Source organism: Vigna unguiculata, chromosome 3, assembly GCF_004118075.2.
Source record: "Vigna unguiculata cultivar IT97K-499-35 chromosome 3, ASM411807v1, whole genome shotgun sequence".
In the NCBI taxonomy this organism is placed as follows: Eukaryota; Viridiplantae; Streptophyta; class Magnoliopsida; order Fabales; family Fabaceae; genus Vigna; species Vigna unguiculata.
The window spans coordinates 31,462,351-31,482,835 of record NC_040281.1 but is presented as its reverse complement, the minus strand read 5'-3'; positions in this window follow the sequence as shown (position 1 = coordinate 31,482,835).

Genomic DNA, 20,485 nt, shown 5'->3' with positions numbered 1-20,485 from the left:
TCACACCATATTCAACAATCTTAAAAAGGAACAAGATAATCCTTTATCATTTAGTAAGTGGAGGATTGCCACATGGCGCAATCTAGTGGACTAGAGTTTAAGTGATATTAGGGTGTAAATCAGTAAAAAGAAGGGGTGCAGAAAAGAAATAGAAAGTCAAATTGTAGGAGAGGGTGTAAACATGAAAACAGGGGGTGCAGCTAGCTCCAGAAATGTTTATTTCAGAAATAGATATTCCAATTGGAAAAAAAGGGTGTAAACATGAGAATTGGTCGTGTATTTAGTACCTGAACTATTTCTCTCCAAAATTCCTATTTTGGGACTTAATTTATGAATTAAAATATTCATTATTTACACCCCTAAGGACCTAAATTAAATTACAGTTGCATTATTAATGTAACACCCCATTTAAATAATAACTTTAATATAAATGAAATACCATATCGATAGAAATTTAGAGACAAGTCCTGGAGTATAAACGTGACTCCTTACAATATCCAAAAATTCTAGGAGAAACTAAGGCACACCATGATGCCAAATACAACCAAGAATCCAAGGACTTAACGAAAATTAATAGAATACTAAAGAGCAAAGCGTACATGGGCCATAGCGCTAAAGAAAAGCCCAAAAGCAGAAGTCAATTCAAAGGCTAAGCAGCGGAACCATCACCTCCCTATTGACCACGGGTGTTCCTCGCATCTGCTCACATCAACAAGTTGATGATCATCGCAAAAGAGAGTGATATCGCTGTCGTTGACGCGATCAAATTAATATTAGTTATCTATAACAACTTCAGTATTGTTAAGAAAGTAGTCAACAAAATAGTAAGGGTAAAGTAACCCAAAGTCGTCTCCCAACGAACACGGAATTGATTTTTAACAAATTAGTTCTTATAAAACTATACAAGTGTTAGTCAAATAAAATTATAAAAATAGGAGGGATAAAGATAAAAAGATAAAATAAGATATAAACAATAGTAAAGAAAATAGATTGATTCCATTACTTTTTCAAAATAGATTCATCATCGGTTAACTAAAGATTATTGCTCGATTAATTATTATTGTAGATTTACAAATTAATCAATGTAAAGTCTCAATTAATTTGTTGGCGTTCTCACTTTTAACCAAAGTATAGTCTCAATTAAAAGTGAGAACTTTTAGATTATCCATAGTAAATTCAATCAAAGTACAGTCTCAATCAAATTTACTATGCCTAATCATGTCTAGTCTTTTATCTCCTCATCAAATAAAAAGCTTAATTAATCAAAGTAAAGTCTCAATTAATTTTAGTTAGGGTAAATACCTTTAATCAAAGTAAAGTCTCAATTATTGGTAAAAACTCATTCAATCACATGAAAGTTTTTAAATAAAATCAAAGTAAAGTCTCAATTAAATTTAAAAACCCTTGAACTCATATGATCAACATGCATACAGATTTAAAATCATTACTTTTTACATAATTCAAAGATAAAAGACATAGATGAATTAAAACCTCAATAATAATAAAAAGAACAAAGAAATTATTTCATTCTAACCTCAAAATCCATAATGAAATTACAATGGAATCAACCCAAGAAGTTTAGCAATCCATGGAATACAAAATAAAAATAGAAGAATGGAGAGAAGAAAGAAATTAGGTCCCCCTAAGGGTTCCTAAATTCCGACGTGCCGAGCTTGTCCTTTCTACTCCTCCCTTGGTCTCTTTATATAGGAATTGGACTAGGCTTTTATGTTGCTAAAATCTCTCAAATATCTTTTAAAATAAAGATAAAGATAAATATTTAAAAATATTTGGAGAGATATAGACTATTTGACAAATATAATTGGTTGATAATATCAATACTAATATAATTAAATTAATTAATTAATTAAAGATATATGATAAATTATCACCAATTAGTATTTGTATTAATTTTCCAAATCAACCTTTTGCAATATCCTTAAATTATCTTCTAAATAATCCAATATCTTCAAGATATTTTTGTTTGTTGTGGAACTAAAAAGATTCAAGAAGATCTTGTCATATTTAAAAAGATTTGGTAGTTATTATCTTTTAATATTTTATGATATAATTAAATAAGATAATTATTTAAAAATATCAAATAAAATATCTAAGATATATTTTTTCCAAATTATCTTCTATCATAAAGATAAAGAAAATCGCAAGGTCCAATTTTCTGTTGCTCTCTTCTTGGCTTAGCCAAACTTCTTCACTTTTTCAAGCTTTTCTTGTCGTCTTCATGGAATGCTTGGCTTGGATTTTTGTGATTTTGATAATTTCCTATTCTTGGATTTATCTTTAAGGTGTCATGAAGCTTTGAGCAATTTATTTCCACACCTCCATGAGCTCAACTTAGCTGCAGCTGCACTAACACACCTCAAAATATCCAAAGAAAATTTATGCAACTAAAAAGCTATTTTTAACATGCTTTTGTATCTCATGCTCAATAAACCCAATTATAAGAAATTCCAATTAAATCAATCTTTAAACACACAAATTCAATTAAATACCCAGAATTAAACACTGAATGAGGGCAAAAATACGCACTCATCAGAGAGTACCACACATAGAACACACAACAATAACAGAAGGGTAAGCTAGAGCCAAAAGTGGTTTTATCATGCAATCAAATAGACTTTCTCAGTCAAGTATGCATACATCACCCAAGCATGTTATGACCTTCCAAAACAATACACTAAGACTCGACTCGACTCATCCGGATACATATAACCTGGTCGGATTCAGCAGATGCTTGCACTTGTGGTGGATACCTTTGTTCATCCCCGAGCTGCTCACCCCCGACCTATGTGTTACAAGTGCTATAATGAAGCAATTCCCTCACACACAAGGTTATCCTTTAATGAGTTTCAGGCCTCCTACTACTCTCACCACAAGAGTCAGTCCGCTCTAAGTGAAACTAACTGACTCCTTAGAGTGTTAGGATGCAATCCTTACCTTGAATCCTTACCAAGTTATATAGATGGGGCACCACCATGGACACCCACTAACAGGGGCCATGGAATTACGTCTCGACCACTGAAGCACGACCCTGAAATCCCACCTAGAGATTTCAAAGAATTACGCACTGACCACAGACCAATCATATTCAATCAATCAAGTAATGTTTACCATCATAATATCTCATGCCAACCTTTACAAGCCATTCTCATTCATAACCAAATGTTGAATCCATACCAACTCATCTTTCCCAAGCAGTGAATATATATTTGTATTTCATATCAATACCATGTCTCCTTGATACCAAGCATCTCATTTAAATCACATGCCAAGTTCATACCAAACCCATCATCCACAATCCAGGAATCACATCACCCATGCATAATCATTTATCACATGCTTTTAATATAACAATTAGATTCAAGCCAGTAATAACCATTCAAGATCAGAGAAACAACCAGACTACAGCGATCTTACGATACAAATTGCTCTCACTACAAAGCTCTGATTCAAGATCGAACCACTCAAAGTCAAAAGCTATGTGCTAAGGATCAGCTGTTAAAATATCAGTTCGATCCAATGGTTAACAAAGTAGTAACTTTCATTTTACGAAAAGTGTGCAGTGCTGTCAACAACACAAATTCAGTGACCTTGCAATCAAAACTGCTCTCACTACAAAGCTCCGATTAAAGATCGGACCGGTGAAAGTCAAGAGTTATTTGTTAAGGATCAACTGTTAAAATATCAGCTCGATCCAACGGCTAACGTAGTAGAAATATTCATTTTACGAAAAGTGTGCAGTGTAGAAAAAGAGTAGCGCTACATCAATCAAACATACTTGCACACCATACATATTTATTCGACCAAAAACCTCATTCAAGCATCGCAACCATATGACAGACGAAAAATCGGCAAAATAACTTTAAAAACATAAACCCTAGCTTCCCTTACCTGGAAATAGCTACTAAGGGAGATTTTGGACACGAACAGAGGTGCACCACAGTTCCTAAGGCAGTTCAGTGAGCTGAAGATGAAAACAATGGAGCAAGGACAGATTACTATGGTTATCGCTAGTGGAAAACACAAGTTCAACTGGCAAACGAAGTGTATGGATAGGAACAACTTACGTAGAGTGAAACGTGCTTGAGCTTGCTTGACCAAAAGCTGGGACTAAACCCTAGCAAAGCTTCCTGTTGCGAAAAGGGGAGAGCTTGACGACTGAGTTTTCTGTAAAGTGAGAGGAATGGATGGATTAGGGTAGACTTAGGGTCTCTTTTCCCTTTGGGCCAGCCCTTAGGCCTAAAAGTTTGGGGCAACTTTAAAAAAATAAGGCAAAAAATAAGGTGGGCCTTACAATTAAACTCAAGAATACCCAGTAATATAGTATGCAACTAAATAAAATTTTTAAGCGCAAAAATAATATTAAATTTCCAAGATTTAATTATTGAATGTGTCCCCCGCCAGACGATTTTACTGCAGTAGTGGATGAACTCTTGAGTTGTGGCTCGGGATAGTGGATGAACACAAGGAACTCTTGAGTTGTGGCTCGGGTTAGTGAGTGTTGTCGGTATGAGTGTACTGGTTGTGGCCAGTATGGATGGGTCCAAATGGATTGCCTTCCTTAGTAATTAGCTAACGAGTTTGGTAGTCTTGGGACATTACGAACTATGTTCGTATATGGGAACTCCACCTGGCATTACGGTGTATGATCCGTAGCATAGTTTCCCGCACATGCTCTATCGGTTATGGTCGATAGGTATGGCAGCAAGACCTCTTGAGGAAATCGCTATAAGACGTAGAACACGATTATTATGGTAGTGGCCATGTGGTATGGGATCAAAGGAATAGATTCCTTTGGTGTGATTGTGTTATATATATAACTGTGCAATATTTATATATATTTGGAATTTGCTAGCTCATTCTATCTGCTTGTGTTTGGCGATGATCGTGTACACGGTACACGGGAGTAGATGATATTGCAGGTGGATCTAGTGAGGCCTAGAGACGGAGCGGGGCTAGTATTGGGAGAAGATTTTTTTTATCAGAGTTTTTATTATGTTTTGGAACAATTATAATATTTTATATTATTAAACTTGGTTTTTATTATGGATTTTATGTTTCAGTTATAGTAGAGGTTTTGAGATTATTTATTAGTACTACACAATTTTAATTTTCCCGCATTTTGGGAACATAAGTTATAATAAATGAAGTTTTATTATTTATTTCTTTATACTATTATTTAAATCTGTAATATCCGGTCGGGATGTTACAAGCACCCTTAATTGATCTTTCAATCGTTTAAGTTCCCCACCCTTACCATAAGTAAGCGGCCTCGGTCGAACACCCTTAATTGATGTTTCAATCGTTTAAGTTCCCTACCTTTACCACAAGTAAGCGGCCTGGGTTGAACACCCTTAATTGATCTTTTAATCGTTTAAGTTCCCCAACCTTACCACAAGTAAGCAGCCTGGGTCGAACACCCTTAATTAATCTTTTAATCATCTAAGTTCCCCACCCTTACAACAAGTAAGCGGCCTCGGTTGAACATCCTTAATTGATCTTTAAATCGTTTAAGTTCCCCACCCTTACCACAATTAAGCAGCCTGGGTCGAACACCCTTAATTAATCTTTTAATCATCTAAGATCCCCACCCTTATCACAAGTAAGCAACCTGGGTCAAACACCCTTAATTAATCTTTTAATCATCTAAGTTCCCCACCCTTACCCCAAGTAAGCGGCCTCGGTCGAACACCCTTAATTGATCTTTAAATCGTTTAGGTTCCCCACCCTTACCACAAGTAAGCAGCCTGGGTCGAACACCCTTAATTGATCTTTAAATCGTTTTAAGTTCATCACCCTAACCACACGTAAACGGCTCGAGACGACTACTCTCATTGACCAACAAACGTCAATAATACTTATCCAGGTAAATACGCATAAAACGTAACATATTGCATCCATAACAACATTACCCAACAAGCGCACGCCTATCACATATGCTATCGTCAACAACTATAAAACATATATATCTACAACATGCATCACATTATAAAGCAATGAAAAATATTGTACGGGTTATTACAGACTTAGGATTCATTGTGAATACAAATCATAAAAACTACATCCTAAGCCGCATTGTTGTCGTCACCCCTGATGAAGGATTGACCCCAACCAAGGATGGAGGCACATGCTTAAGAAGACTAAGCATGTTTAGAAAGGAAGTTCACTAATCCTTCATCCCTTACATTTGTGTTTGTTATTTTTGATTCCCTAAGTTGACTTAGTTGAATCAACTTTAGTTGACTTGTTGACCTTTGACTAGGTTTAACTTGTTGACTATAGTTGACTTGACTTAAGCCAACATGCTAAGCTATGTTTATTTGCTTTGTAGGTTAATTAGGAGTAAGAAAGCAATGATAGGTGGCGCATGGTGATTGGGGAGCATAAATGATGTGGAGGAGAGAGTAAAGCAAAGGCATAAAGCATAAAGTAAAAGGCATGAAGCAAGTGTACCTATGTACCTTTGGTCTCCTTTGTTTTTAGCACACTTTGGCCACTTTTTGGAGACATATGAGACACATTCTTTGTCTCCTTTTGTGCTAGAACGAAATTAGCCTTGCACACACTATAGTTAGGTCTTTTGTCTCTCATTTTTATAACCTTATTTCACCTAGTTTCTAGAAGCTAGGGTTAGGTTTTTGTAGAGACATCCTTAGGTATCTTTTATTTGCTTAGAGGCTCCTAAACTCTTCTATATAAGGGGTGCTCTTTGACAGGTAAAAGGGTTGAAGATTTTGAAGTAAAAACACTCTTGTGTCTCAACCATTTGTGAGAGTTTCCTCCTTATGGAGTGAATACTTTTAAGCCTTATCTTGCATAGCAAGTGGCGGCACACATCCACTCATCTTCAAGGTTATCATGGCTTCTAGCCTAGCCTTGTAGTGGCGTGCTTCTCACATTTTTACCATTTCTTTCCTTTCCATTTATGTTTTCTTCTTCCTTTAATTGTTCTTGGTTTTCTATGGTTTATGTGCTTTCCATTTCCTTTTTGTTTTGAATCAATCCATCATCTTCTTCTCTTGAGCTTTGTGAAACGAACCTTCACATCTAGATAGCTTGCTATCTTAATGTCCAATGGGGATTTCAGTTAGCTTTCTTAATCAACTCACACCATATTCAACAATCTTAAAAAGGAACAAGATAATCCTTTATCAACCCTCCACGGTGGCTCCTGCATTCACGTCATCATCTGCCATGGTATTCTCTACCTCCTCGTTAGGGCTGCTCTCGGCCTCATTGATGAGCTGACCGTCCACCACATCTTTGTCTACATCAAACCTCGGATCTGCCACATCCACTTCCTTACAGAAAAAGGCCGCTTGCCTCACCCCTTTTTGAAACCCATTTATATGCTCTTGGATGATGCAACTCTGATATTGTTGTCGTTAGGCGATCAAATTACCACTACTTAACTTTAGCAACTTCAGTATTGCCAAGTTATTAGTGAATAAACTAGTTAGGGTTAAGATAACCCTGAGTCGTCTCACAACGAATACGAAATTGATCTCAAATATTTGATTCTTATAAAAAATGCAATTAAAACTAGTAACTATAAAAATGTGAGGTTTTGATAAGCAAAGAATAAATGACATGCAAATAAAAGATTACAAACACAGTAATAGTGAATAGGTCAATTCCATTGCTCTTTCAAAATAGGATTCATCATTGGTTTTCTAAAGATTATTGTTATTGATTTCTTGTTTAAGATTTCAAATAAATCAATGTAACTTCTTATTTAATTTGTTGACGTCCTCACTTTTAACCAAAGTAACTTCTCAATTAAAAGCAAGAACTTTGTAGAATAGTCCTAGTAAATTTAACCAAAGTAACTTCTCAATTAAACATTACTAGTCTTAATCATGTCTATTCTTTTAGACCTTATATCTAGTAAAGAGTTAATTAATCAAAGTAACTTCTTGATTAATTCTAATCTAAGTTTCTACCTCTAATCAAAGTAACTTCTCAATTATTAGCAAAAACTCATGCAATCATTTGAAAGTTTCAAAAAATTAATCAAAGTAACTTCTTAATTAAAATTTTAAAACCCTTAGATTCATATGATTGTTATGTTATTTACATTTAACACTATGCTAACTTGCTATAATGTAAAATTCATTACTTTAACTAGATTAAGAACTAAAAGACATAGATGAAAAATAAATCTCAACAAGAATCAAAAGAACAAATAAATTAATTCATCTAACCTCAGAATCCAGTTAAGAAATTACAATGGAATCAACCCTAAAAGCTTAGCCCTCCATGGCTTTGATGGAATACATGATAATATGATGAAGGAAAGAAAATAAAAAGAGTGGAAGAATGAGAGATGTGGTGGATGACGATATTTGCCAAAACCAGAGAGTTCTCAGTATCCCTCTTCTGCTCCCTTAGGTCTCTTTATATAGGCTTCAATCAGACTTGGACTTTATCTGTTCGGTTGCTAAAATATTTTATCTTTATTTAATTAATTAGCATTTGACCATTTGACCTATGTTGACTAGTTGACCAATTTGACTGCCCTATCAGATGCTGACACATGGCAGTGCGTTTTCTCTCTCCAAAATTAGAGTTTTTACCTCCTTTCTCCTTCCTCTACTATGGTTTCTGCCGTAGGGACGTGAATGACGGCTGCCGCACTTTCGAAGAGATGGCGAACGGTGATGACGCATTACTGGCTCACGGTGCATCGTTCTTCCTCTCCAGCGAAGGCTCGAACAGGCTCACAGGTTGCTTGTTTGGTGGTGCCGCGACTAGTGCAAGTTGAAGGTGCTGCCATGGCTGATGCTCCGCTGTGGTTTCGTGGTGGCAAGAAGATGGAGGTGGTCGAAGCTGTAGCGTGAACGTTGGTCGCGCAAATTTGGCACAGGTTCAGGTGGTGAAACTGCGTTGGCCAACAACGGTGGAGCGTGAACTGTCATGCAGTTGAAGGTGGGAGAGAAGGATGGAGGTCATAGGTACGGTGGCTCACGATGGTGCAGGTTCAATGGATGATGGTGGTTGTGAGTGGTTCGTTACAGGTGGCGTCCTAGTGTTTTCCGGCAAGGGGGACGACATGGAGGTGGCTACGGTGGAAGAGCGGCGGCTGCCAACATAGTTGGTCATGGTGGCTGAAATTGGGGTATGGGTTTAATGTGTGAGATGGAGGAGATGATGACGTGGCAGTGATTTGAAAGGATATGTATCAGCTTGAAGCAAAGAATTGATAAAGCCATGTGCATTAAGATCATAGATGTTTGATCAAGATTGATGAAGATCCATTTGAAGATTATGTCTTAGTGTGTTAAATTTGTAAATAACATGTTAAATGTAATGTGTTAGTGTTATACATTGTTGATAGGCTATATGACATAGGTTAGATGTCTTAGTGTGTCTCCTTTAATATGTTAAAATGGGTTTTAATAGGTTAAAAGGCTTGTTGTATATAGTTTTTTGTATGAATGCATTCAATCAATTGAATTATTTTTCTATCGAATGATTTCACTTAAGTCAGGTAAAATCAGCCGACTGTACGGAATATTCAATCGACTGTTTTCACTTAAACCAGACTGTATAAGTTGTGTTTTCATGAGCAAAGGTGCGAATCTGAGTTTTTGAGAATGAAACTTTGTCATTCATCTTTGGGAAGCTCTCTGTGTGTGCAATACACACTTGGAACTCGTGTTTTGAAGATCTTGGTTGATCTTAAAGGCATTTTGGCTTGTGAGTAGCTTGAAGAACACATGTATGATTGGCTAGGACACAACTATAAGGTTGGATGTTTTGTGCCTCTGGTTGGTTTGCCTAATGTGATTTCAGGTCTGCAAGTGTGATTCTTGTGGGGTGTGTGTCTAGATTTTTGTGTGACTCAAAAATCTTGCGAGTTTTGTTGTTACAAAGTGTAATCTTTTGAATATAGTGGAAACCAGGCTTAGGTTGTCCTGGTAAACTAGATGTAGCTTAGTGATTGAGTGAACCAATATAAAAACAGCTATGCATTCTTCTTTCCCTCATCTCACTCTCTTGGAAACTCTTTAAAAACTCAAGAAAACCAAGCAACTTGATCTTTGGTATGATTTAATGCGTTCTTTTGTAATCTAAGGCTTTATACTTATTATAAATACTGATTGGAATAGGTCTTGTATGTAAAAGATTGTTGTTTGAGTTGAATTCGTGAATTATGCATTCTACATAATTCTCTAGTATTTTAGCCGACTGACTTGTCTTTTTAATTGACTGAAAGTGTACTGGTCTACTGCATTTACATCCAAACTTTCCAATCCATTAGATTCAATTGAAAAGAGGTTTCAACTTTCGAAAAAGTTTCATAAAGCCAATTCAACCCCCCCCCCACTTCATAGCTAAAATCACCATTTCAAAACTATGACATAAAATGAAGTTTAAATTTATGACACCAAGACAAGTCAGTAAGGATCAACATAGGCTCGAGGAGAAAATAGAAAAACAAAGAATAGAAAAAGAAGCAATAAAAACTGCAGAAGGAAGGGAAAATAAAGAAAAAGAAATGGAAGTTGAGAAAAATGTGATGGAAAGTTTATTTATCAATATTTTTTCCTCTACAGTCTGTGATGTCATTTTACAAGAACAAAAGGATGAGCATGTGAATGAAACACACCAACTTCCATGTTTGAAAAGGAAGCTTGTTCATAGTGCCTTATTATGCATTTGGTCCGCTGATAAGAAGCAAATTCGTCAAACACAATGCATGAAATTTTTTATGTTACATATCAAGGTGGGGTAGTGTTGGCAAAAAGTGCTCCACGAATTGCAACCATTGGAAAGTAACAAATATCAAGTTGAATTTGATCTTAGAGGAAGAGAATTAGTTTCAAGTTGTGGAAAATAAAGTTCTTCACAAGATCATAATAAACTTATATACAAACTAGTGTCTTAAGATTCGGGACGAATCTTCTCGAACAAGGAGGGTATGATGTGAATTGCATTAGAGCCAAATGGAGGATGACTAATACACCATGTTGATGCAGTTTCTTTTATTTAAATAAGGGCCCAATGCTTTGTAAATTTGACTGACGAAATTGTATTTTGGTTTAACCAATTAATAAGGGTCCATATGCCAACTTAAGAACCAACATTTGGAAGATCAAGAGGACCTTTGTTGAAAGTTTGTGGATGACTTATGGTAGCCTTCAATTCAATTACAATCAACTGTTGAGTACTGGATCGTTATTAGCTTGAGTGGATCATTAATAGCTTTAAGTAGGTTGTAATTGAAATTTATGTGTCTTTTGTAATTATGATGGTTAAAGCTCCTGTATAAGCTGAACCATTTTCATCAATGAAGGCAAGCTGAGTTTTATTTCAAAAAATATAAGAGTTTTATCTCTTCTATCTTAGTGAGAGTGATTCTCCTGAGTTCTTGATTGATTGAAGAATCCCTAACTTTTATCAAAGGTCCTTTATCCCTTTATGTGTTTAAACTCTTAGGCTTACCTTCCATTCTTGGAAGTGTGATATCGATAAATTTCCGCTTCATCTTCTAATATATTTCCATTTTCTCATGTTAAATAATTTCTCAAATTTCTTGCTTATTAGCATTCCAACCTTGATGGATCAGTAAAACGAATCACATCATTTGGTATTTAGAGACTAGATATCTAGATTTGGTATAGGAATGGAAGTTTATATACAAGGTTTTAATCAAAGGCAACCCATGTTTAGTTGCAATCTATTACGGAAGCGACAACATTGGTGTATGCCAAAGATTGGTTGAGAAACTCCAATTACCAATAACCTTTCATCTGAATCAATCATGGATCAAATTTAGTACGGTAATGTGTGAAAGAGGTATTATGTGATTGTCCGGACCACACCGTGAGTATATAGTCACGGTCCTCAACAACCTTCAGGGCTGGTCACTCTTGGCCGAAGACTAGCGCATGGCACACAGCCACTAAACACCCTCACGGCTGGTCACTCTTGGCCGAGGACTAGCCCATGGCACACATCCACCAAACACCTTTAGGGTCGGACACTCCCGGCCGAGGACTAGCCCATGGCACACAGCCACCAAACAACTTATGACTAAGTAATAACCCCCACAAGGAACGCGGCCCTCAGCGTCTCCATTAGGCTGATTACTCCCTAGCACCCCAATGAAATAAACCACACCTGATCACGACCATTTGAGAACCAAGCGGACAAGAAGGATGCAGAAAGCTGAGATCCGCATAACCGCATACCAAATACTAAGCACTCCATGGAAGTTATTGATAGCATCTGAAAGACCAATTGACAATTCAGTCCTTAGATTTGGACCTAAAGGTAATTAGAAAAGGGGAATCCAGGACCAAGGCCCATTACAGGTAGGACCCACAGGTAAAAAGGGTATAAATAGCACACTATTCTAGGCATTGATGACGCATTAATATATTCTCTAAGATTCTGATATCACCAGTGCTAACTTAGGCATCAGAGTGACTTTTGCAGGTTTCCCTACGTCATCCTCGAGGTTCATCCGAGCAAGAGAAGATTCACCTGCAACCAGATACAAGAGTCTTTCAACAGGTTTGTGGAATACAGTTTGGTCCCAACAAGAACAGTGATATTGCTCATATAGACTCTTGTGATCTTCTTTTGGTATGGGCATGGTTTCCTTTTAAAACACCCAATCTTGATGAACGTTCCCTTTATTTGAGGCATGAGGGACATAAAATGAAGTTGAAATTTATGACACCAAGACAAGTCAGTAAAGATCAAAATAGGCTGAAGGAGAAAATAGGAAAAGAAAGAATAGAAAAAGAAGCAATAAAAACTGCAGAAGAAAGGGAAAATGAAAAAAAGAAATGGAAGTAGAGAAAAATATGATGGAAAGTTTATTTGTCAATGTTTTTTCTTCTACAGTTTGTGATGTCATTTTACAGGACCAAAAGGATAAGCATGTGAATGAAACACACCAACTTCCATGTTTAAAAAGGAACCTTGTTCATAGTTCTTTATTATGCATTTGGTCCGCTGATGAGAAGCGAATTCGTCAAACACAATGCATGGAATTATTTATTGTTACATATCAATATGGGGTAGTGTTGGCATGAAAAGTGCTCCATGGATTGCAACCATTGGAAAGTAACAATATCAGTTGAATTGATCTGAGAAGGAATTAGTTCAAGTTGTGAAAAATAAACTCTTACAAGATCATAATAAACTTTATTAAAACTAGTGTCTTAAGATGACTAATGCGCCATGTTGATGCAGTTCTTTTTTAATAAGGCCATTCTTTGTAATTTCTGACAATTATTTTTGCTTACCATTATGGCTTTTTTTGCTTTTTTTATTGTATAGGTCCATATGCAACTTAGAACCAACTTTGAAGATCAAGACTTTGCTGAAGTTTTTGATTTTGTAGCTTCATTCAGTTACAATCCGTTAGTACTGGATCGTTATTAGCTTGAGTGGATCATTAATAGCTTTAAGTATGTTGTAATTGAAATTTATGTGTCTTTTGTAATTATGATGGTTAAAGCTCCTATCTAAGCTGAACCATTTTCATCAATGAAGGCAAGATGAGTTTTATTCAGAAAATATAAGAGTTTTATCTCTTCTATCTTAGTGAGAGTGATTCTCCTAAGTTTTTCAAGAACCTCCAAAGGGTCTCCCACCCCTAAAGGGAATAGAACACTAAATTGATTTTATACAAGGCTCATCTTTGCCTAATAGGCCAGCCTACAGGACTAGTCCCGAGGAGGCTAAGGAAATCCAAAAACAAGTGAATGAGTTGTTAGAAAAAGGGTGGGTGCAACATAGCCTAAGTCCTTGTGCAATGCTCGTGATTCTTGTCCCTAAAAAGGATGGAACATGGAGAATGTGCATAGATTGTAGAGCTATCAACAACATAACCATCAAGTATAGGCATCCCATTCCTAGGTTAGATGATTTGATTGATGAGTTACAAGGTGCAACCATATTTTCCAAAATAGACTTGAACAGTGGGTACAATCAAATTAGAATCAAAGAAGGGGATGAATGGAAAACCTCTTTCAAGACTAAGTTTGGATTATATGAGTGGTTATTCGTGCCTTTTGGCTTGACCAATGCACCTAGTACATTCATGAGACTCATGCACCATGTTCTTAGAGAGTTCTTAAGGAAGTTTATTGTGGTGTACTTTGATGACATTCTCATTTGTAGTATGTCTCAAGATTACTACTTAAATCATTTAAGGAATGTGTTAGAGACGTTAAGGAATGCATCCTTGTATGCTAACATGGGGTCCATGTGGACCAAGAAAAGGTGATAGCCATCAAGGATTGGCCTCCCCCAAAGAATGTGAGTGAGCTTAGGTCCTTCCATGGGTTGGCTAGTTTTTATAGGAGATTTGTGTCAAACTTTAGCACCATAGCCGCCCCTCTCAATGAATTGGTCAAGAAAGGTGTGGTCTATAAGTGGGGCAAGGATCAAGAAAAGGCTTTTGAAACTTTAAAACAAAAATTGATCAATGCACCACTTTTAGCCCTCCCTAACTTCAACAAAACTTTTGAAATTGAGTGTGATGCATCCAATGTAGGTATTGCGGTCGTGCTTCTCCAAGAAGGTCAACCCATAGCGTATTTGAGTAAAAAACTCAAGGGGAGTCAAATTAACTACTCCACCTATGACAAAGAGCTTTATGCTCTTGTGAGGACTTTGCAAACTTGGCAACACTATCTTCTTTCAAAGGAGTTTGTGATACATAGTGACCATGAGTCACTCAAATTTTTGAAAAGCCAAGGCAAGTTAAACAAGAGACATGCTAGGTGGGTAGAGTTCTTAGAGCAATTCCCATATGTGATCAAACATAAACAAGGAAAGGCTAATATTGTGGCGGATGCACTTTCAAGAAGGCATTCCCTCCTTTCCATTCTTGAAACTAAATTTCTTAGTTTTGATCACATTAAGGAATTGTATCCAAAGGATGTTAATTCCCCCCCCCCCCCAATTCTTAGTGAGTGCCATCAAGGGGCTTACAAAGACTTTTACCTTCTCAATCAATATCTTTTCAAAGGTAAGAGACTTTGTATTCCCCAAGCTTCTTTAAGAGCCTCACTCATTAGAGAGGCACATGAGGGGGGTTTAATGGGGCATTTTGGGTCAAACAAGACTTTGGAAGTCTTAAAGGAACACTTCTATTGGCCTCACATGAGGAAGCATGTAGATAGGCATTGGAAGAGTTACATAACATGCATGAAAGCCAAGTCTAGAGTCCAACCCCATGGTCTTTATACTCCCTGCCTATCCCTTCCACTCCTTGGGTTGACATTTCTATGGATTTTGTCTTAGGCCTCCCAAGGACAAAAAATGTAGGGATTCCATTTTTTTGGTGGTAGATAGGTTCTCTAAGATGGCCCATTTCATTCGTTGCCATAAGATTGATGATGCAACTTATATTGTAAATCTTTTCTTCAAAGAAGTGGTGAGACTACATGGCCTACCTAGGTCCATTGTGAGTGATAGGGACTCCAAGTTCCTAAGCCATTTTTGGAGGGCTTTGTGGGGTAAACTTGACACCAAGCTTCTTTTCTCCATCACTTGCCACCCCCAAAGTGATGGCCAAATCGAGGTTGTTAATAGAACCCTAGGGCAAATGTTGAGGTGTATGATAGTACAAAACATTAGAGAGTGGGAGGAACTTCTCCTCCACATAGAATTTTCCTACAACAGGGTTGTGCATTCCACTACTTCTCATTCCCCTTTTGAGGTTGTGTATGGGTTCAATCCCCTAACTCCTTTAGACCTCCTTCCCCTACCACTCATGAGGCATGGACTTGCCAAGATGGTAAGGCCAAAGCCAAGTACATCCAAGACTTGCATTCTCAAGTTAAGGAAACCATTGGGAGGAGAATTAAGAAACAACAAGAGGATGGTAATAAGGGAAGAAAGGAAGTCATCTTCCAAGAGGGAGATTGGGTATGGCTTCACTTGAGAAAGGAGAGATTCCCTACTCAAAGGAAGTTTAAACTTCTCCCTAGAGGGGATGTGATGTGACCCCACAAAGCCCAATTGCACCTTCAAGCCCAAGCCCAAGCCCATTAAAAGGCCCAATAACAAGAAGTATGATGAAGAAGATTCAAATGGGTCTCCTAATAGATGGACACAAATCTAATGGGCTTGTCACATTATTTTCATGGGCCAAAGAAATCAACAAGACTTGAAGAAGTGCATCAAAACCTAGTAGAATAGATTTTAAATTGGTCCAATATTTGGGCTTTGCTTTCAATAATGGTGTAAGACATAAAAATAGGTGTTACATGTACAAATGGGCTTGGCCCACTAAAAGTCTCCCTTAGGCCATGACTTCCTGGATCATGCATCCCATAGAGCCAAGTCCACACTCCACCCATGTGCCTCCTTCATCTAAGGGCTAAAAGAGTGTCTTATATTCCAAGTCTTCATCCAAAGGCTAGGAAGATGTCTCCTTCTCCAAGCCACCATCCAAGGGTGATAATTAAAGCTTCTCCTCCAAGCTTGATCTAAGGGCCAAGAATTAGCCTAGCTTTTAGGCTCATATATAAAAGCCAAAAGTAGACCATTTGTACATTTTAACTCTTGAAATTTCTAATAGAATGTTTGTGTTGAGATCACTCCACTCTTCGATTATTTTGAGAGCATACATGGCTAACCTTCTCCTTCATCTCCTCTAGCCACCTTCCATATTATAGTTCCACTTCTACTCTTCATCTTCACCAAAAACCTCCATTGCCTAGAGCTCTTCTTGCTCTTATCTTCATTTCCGCTGCATTTCGTCTTCTTTTTGGTGTCTTTCATGGTCTCCTTCCTCTCCTACACCGAGGATGTCCATCAAGATGGCCCCTTTCAAGTCAATAGGAGGATTAACAACAATGCTTATGAGTTAGACTTACCCCCAAGCTACAACATAAGTAACTCATTCAAGTGACTTTTCTCCTTTTGATGTAGGGTTTAAGAATTGGTGGTCGAATTCTCTCCAAAAAGGGGAGGATGATGAAGGCGTTACTCACCATACCACCTCCTTAGAAGCTCCTTTAAGAAGGATCACTAGAAGTATGTCTAGAGGGGAATCTTCTATTCCATCATCTTTATCTTTGTTTTGAATTCCCTAAGTTGGTTTCTAGTTGACTTATTTTGGTAGACTTGTTGACTTTGACCTAAAGTTGACCTTTGACCTAGATTATATTAACTTAAAAAAACATGTTAATCCTTGTTTGTCTTGTTTTGTAGGTAATTAAGAGAAAGTAGAGCATGGCTAGGTGGCACATAGTGATTGGAGCACATGGATGAAGTGGAAGAGAGAGGAAAGCATAAAGCATAAAGTAAAAGGCATAAAACAAGTGTACCTATGTACCTTTGGTCTCCTTTGCTTTTAGCACACTTTGGCCACTTTTTGGAGACATATGTGATGAGTTCAAATTTTTGTCCTCATTTAATATTTAAATTTGGGGATTTAATTGAATTTTCTGTGCTTAAAGATTGATTTAATTAGGATTTGTGATTATTGGATTTATTGAGTAAGTTTGGTAAAAGTGGCGTAAAAATTGATTTTAGTTGCATAAAATATTATTGGATATTCTAACGTTTGTTGATGCAGCTGGAATTTATTTTTGGTCAATTAATAGTGTGATTTTAAAATATTCAAAGTTACAAAATAAGTCCAAAATCAAGAAATTCTGAAAAAGAATAAATCAGGAGCTAAATGCACCCCCAGATTTTATTTGCACACTCCTCCCTCAAGTGGACCACAAAAACCTGTTCTGCACCCCCAGTTTTCACTAAGTTGCACCCCTCCTACCACTTAAACTCCATTCAACCAGATCATGTCATGTGGCAATCCCCACCTTTTAAAATTAGCCAACCATAAGCCGCCACGTGTCATAATCCCCACCTCACCAAATTAACCAATCAGATTCTGCCACGTCATCATCTTCATCTCCCAAAACCCTAACCCTAATTTTCTTCTCTCCTTCCACCACCATGGCAGCCGCCGCCGCCGCCATCTCCACCGCACATTCATCTCCTTTCCGCCGGCCACCATTTCCGCAGTCACCGCAGCCATCGAAACTGCCACCGCAAGACCATCACGCCTCCGCGAGTAGCGATGGAAACCAGCGCGCCTCCGCAACACCACCGGAGCAACGCACCTTCTTCTCCATGGCAGCAGCGAACGCGAGCATCCATCACGCCACCACCATCTCCATCGAGCCTCGCGCAGAACGCCACTGTTCCGCCACCATCTTCCACCATCGCGACGCCATTTTCATCTCCTCCGCGAAGCTTCTCCACAACGCGTCAGCCATGGCAGCCACAAGTGTACCTATGTACCTTTGGTCTCCTTTGCTTTTAGCACACTTTGGCCACTTTTTGGAGACATATGAGACACATTCTTTGTCTCCTTTTGTCCTAGAACGAAATTAGCCTTGCAGACACCATAGTTGGCTCTTTTGTCTCTCATTTTTTTAACATTATTTGACCTAGTTTCTAGAAGCTAGGAATAGGTTTTGGTAGAGACATCCTTAGGTATCTTTTATTTGCTTAGAGGCCCCTAAACTCCTGTATATAAGGGGTGCTCCTAGACATGTAAAAGGGTTGATCATTTTGTTATAAACTTTGTGTATTCAACCACCATTGCCATGAGCTCTCCTTCCTAGAAGTGAACTCTCCTTTGCCTTATCTTGCTTGCAAGTGGCGGCACCATCACTCATCTCTAGGATTTGGTTGGCTTAGATCCCTCCTATGAGTGGCGTGCTTCTTCCATTGTTCATTTTCTATGCTTTCCATTTTTATTGTTTCTTCTTTCATTTTGCTCTTTAAGTGTTGTTATTTCCGTGTGTTTTTTAAGCTTGAATCCAACTCTTTTTTTCCTTTCATGAGCTTGAGAAATGAACCTTCACATCTAGATAGCTTGCTATCTTAATGTCCAATGGGAATTTTCAAAAAGCTTTCTTAAACAACTTCACCATATTCATAACTCTAAAAGTAAACAACATAATCCTTCATCACTGGCCCTCTCAATCATGTTTCAACACTGAATATGCACAAGATGGAATTCACCAAGGGAGGCAACACTTGGCTAGTTGAAGGAGATCAAGGTGCAAACATTGAAGTTGGAGCAAATGATCATGAATCGGGAACTAGTGGAGGAAACCAAAAGGAAGATGAACCACAGGCTATGGCAATTGAGTTGTACAACCCTCCTAAGAATACTGGACCTGCATATTCCCAATTTGAGAGAATGGTTTTCAACCAACTTCAAGACCTTAACATGGCACAAAATGCACATCATGCATACAACACAACAAGGTTCCAAGACTTGGATGACCAGCTGCATAATGTTCATGACCTCCTCTCCAATGTCTACAATAGAGACAGTTGTAAGACTCGGGAAAAATTAGACTAAAGGGAAACACATGGGAAAAATTAAAGACTTGATTAAGATTGTTGATTTATTTAATTTAATTAGGTTATTAAATTATGAAATATGAAATAGTTATTACTTGAGTGATTTGAGTTACTATTGTATTTATAATAATTATTTAAGTAATGTAAGTTATTGTTGTATTTATTTTAAATTCAAATTATATTTAATGTTGCAGATATATGTATATAGTTAAGTGGTGCAAAAATAATGTTTAAAAGTACATGGTTTAGTGGTTATGCATGTGTTTGACTTGTTTGGGTGCACGGGTTCGATTTTGGTTAGATAGCAAAAGTGCTTACATTTTGTTATTTTAATTAATTATGGTGGATGGACAATATGTTTATATTTTATTCGTTCACAATATATATTGAGAAAGCATCTGGTATAATGGTTGATTATATTTGTGGTGTGGTGTTGTGAGCGAGTTCGAACCCTGTGCAACCTATAATGTGTAATGTTATATTTATTTCTCTCACTCCTTAAAGCTGTGGGGCCCACGAAACTTTTTCAAATCATATCTCTCTCTCCTTAAAGCTGTTGTAGCATGCAACATACAATTTTTAATTTTTCATGTTATATTTTGCTAACATTGCTGCCATATTTTTTTTAACGTGCTGCATTATATAATTGCGATCGTTTATTTTTTTACTCTTTATCTTTTGAAACGGAGGATATTAACAGAAAAGATTTGGAGTGAGAGGGGTAAAGAGGTTAAAAGTTAAGGTTTTGGAAAAAGGGGAGAGGGAGAGAAACAAGAGTAGAGAAAAAGAGAGTTGGAGAGATGGGAGAAACATGGAGAGTGAAAGAGAAGGCTGCGGGAGTGAAGAAACCCATAGCTAAGAGACCATTAGGTAGGGGAAGCCAACTTTGTTTCTTTCTCTTGTTTTCTTGTTGTTGGTTTGGTGGATGAAAGGGAAAAACATGCATGTGTAAGGGAAGTTCACCTTGTGTTCCTCTCTTTATGTTTGTATTCTCTTTATGTGTGTATTGATTGATGTTTGAATCTTTGAAAAGCATGTGTTATGGAAAGACGAAGAGTGTGGTGCAGTTTCATTTCTTTTCTGCTATATGTAACCATTAACCATT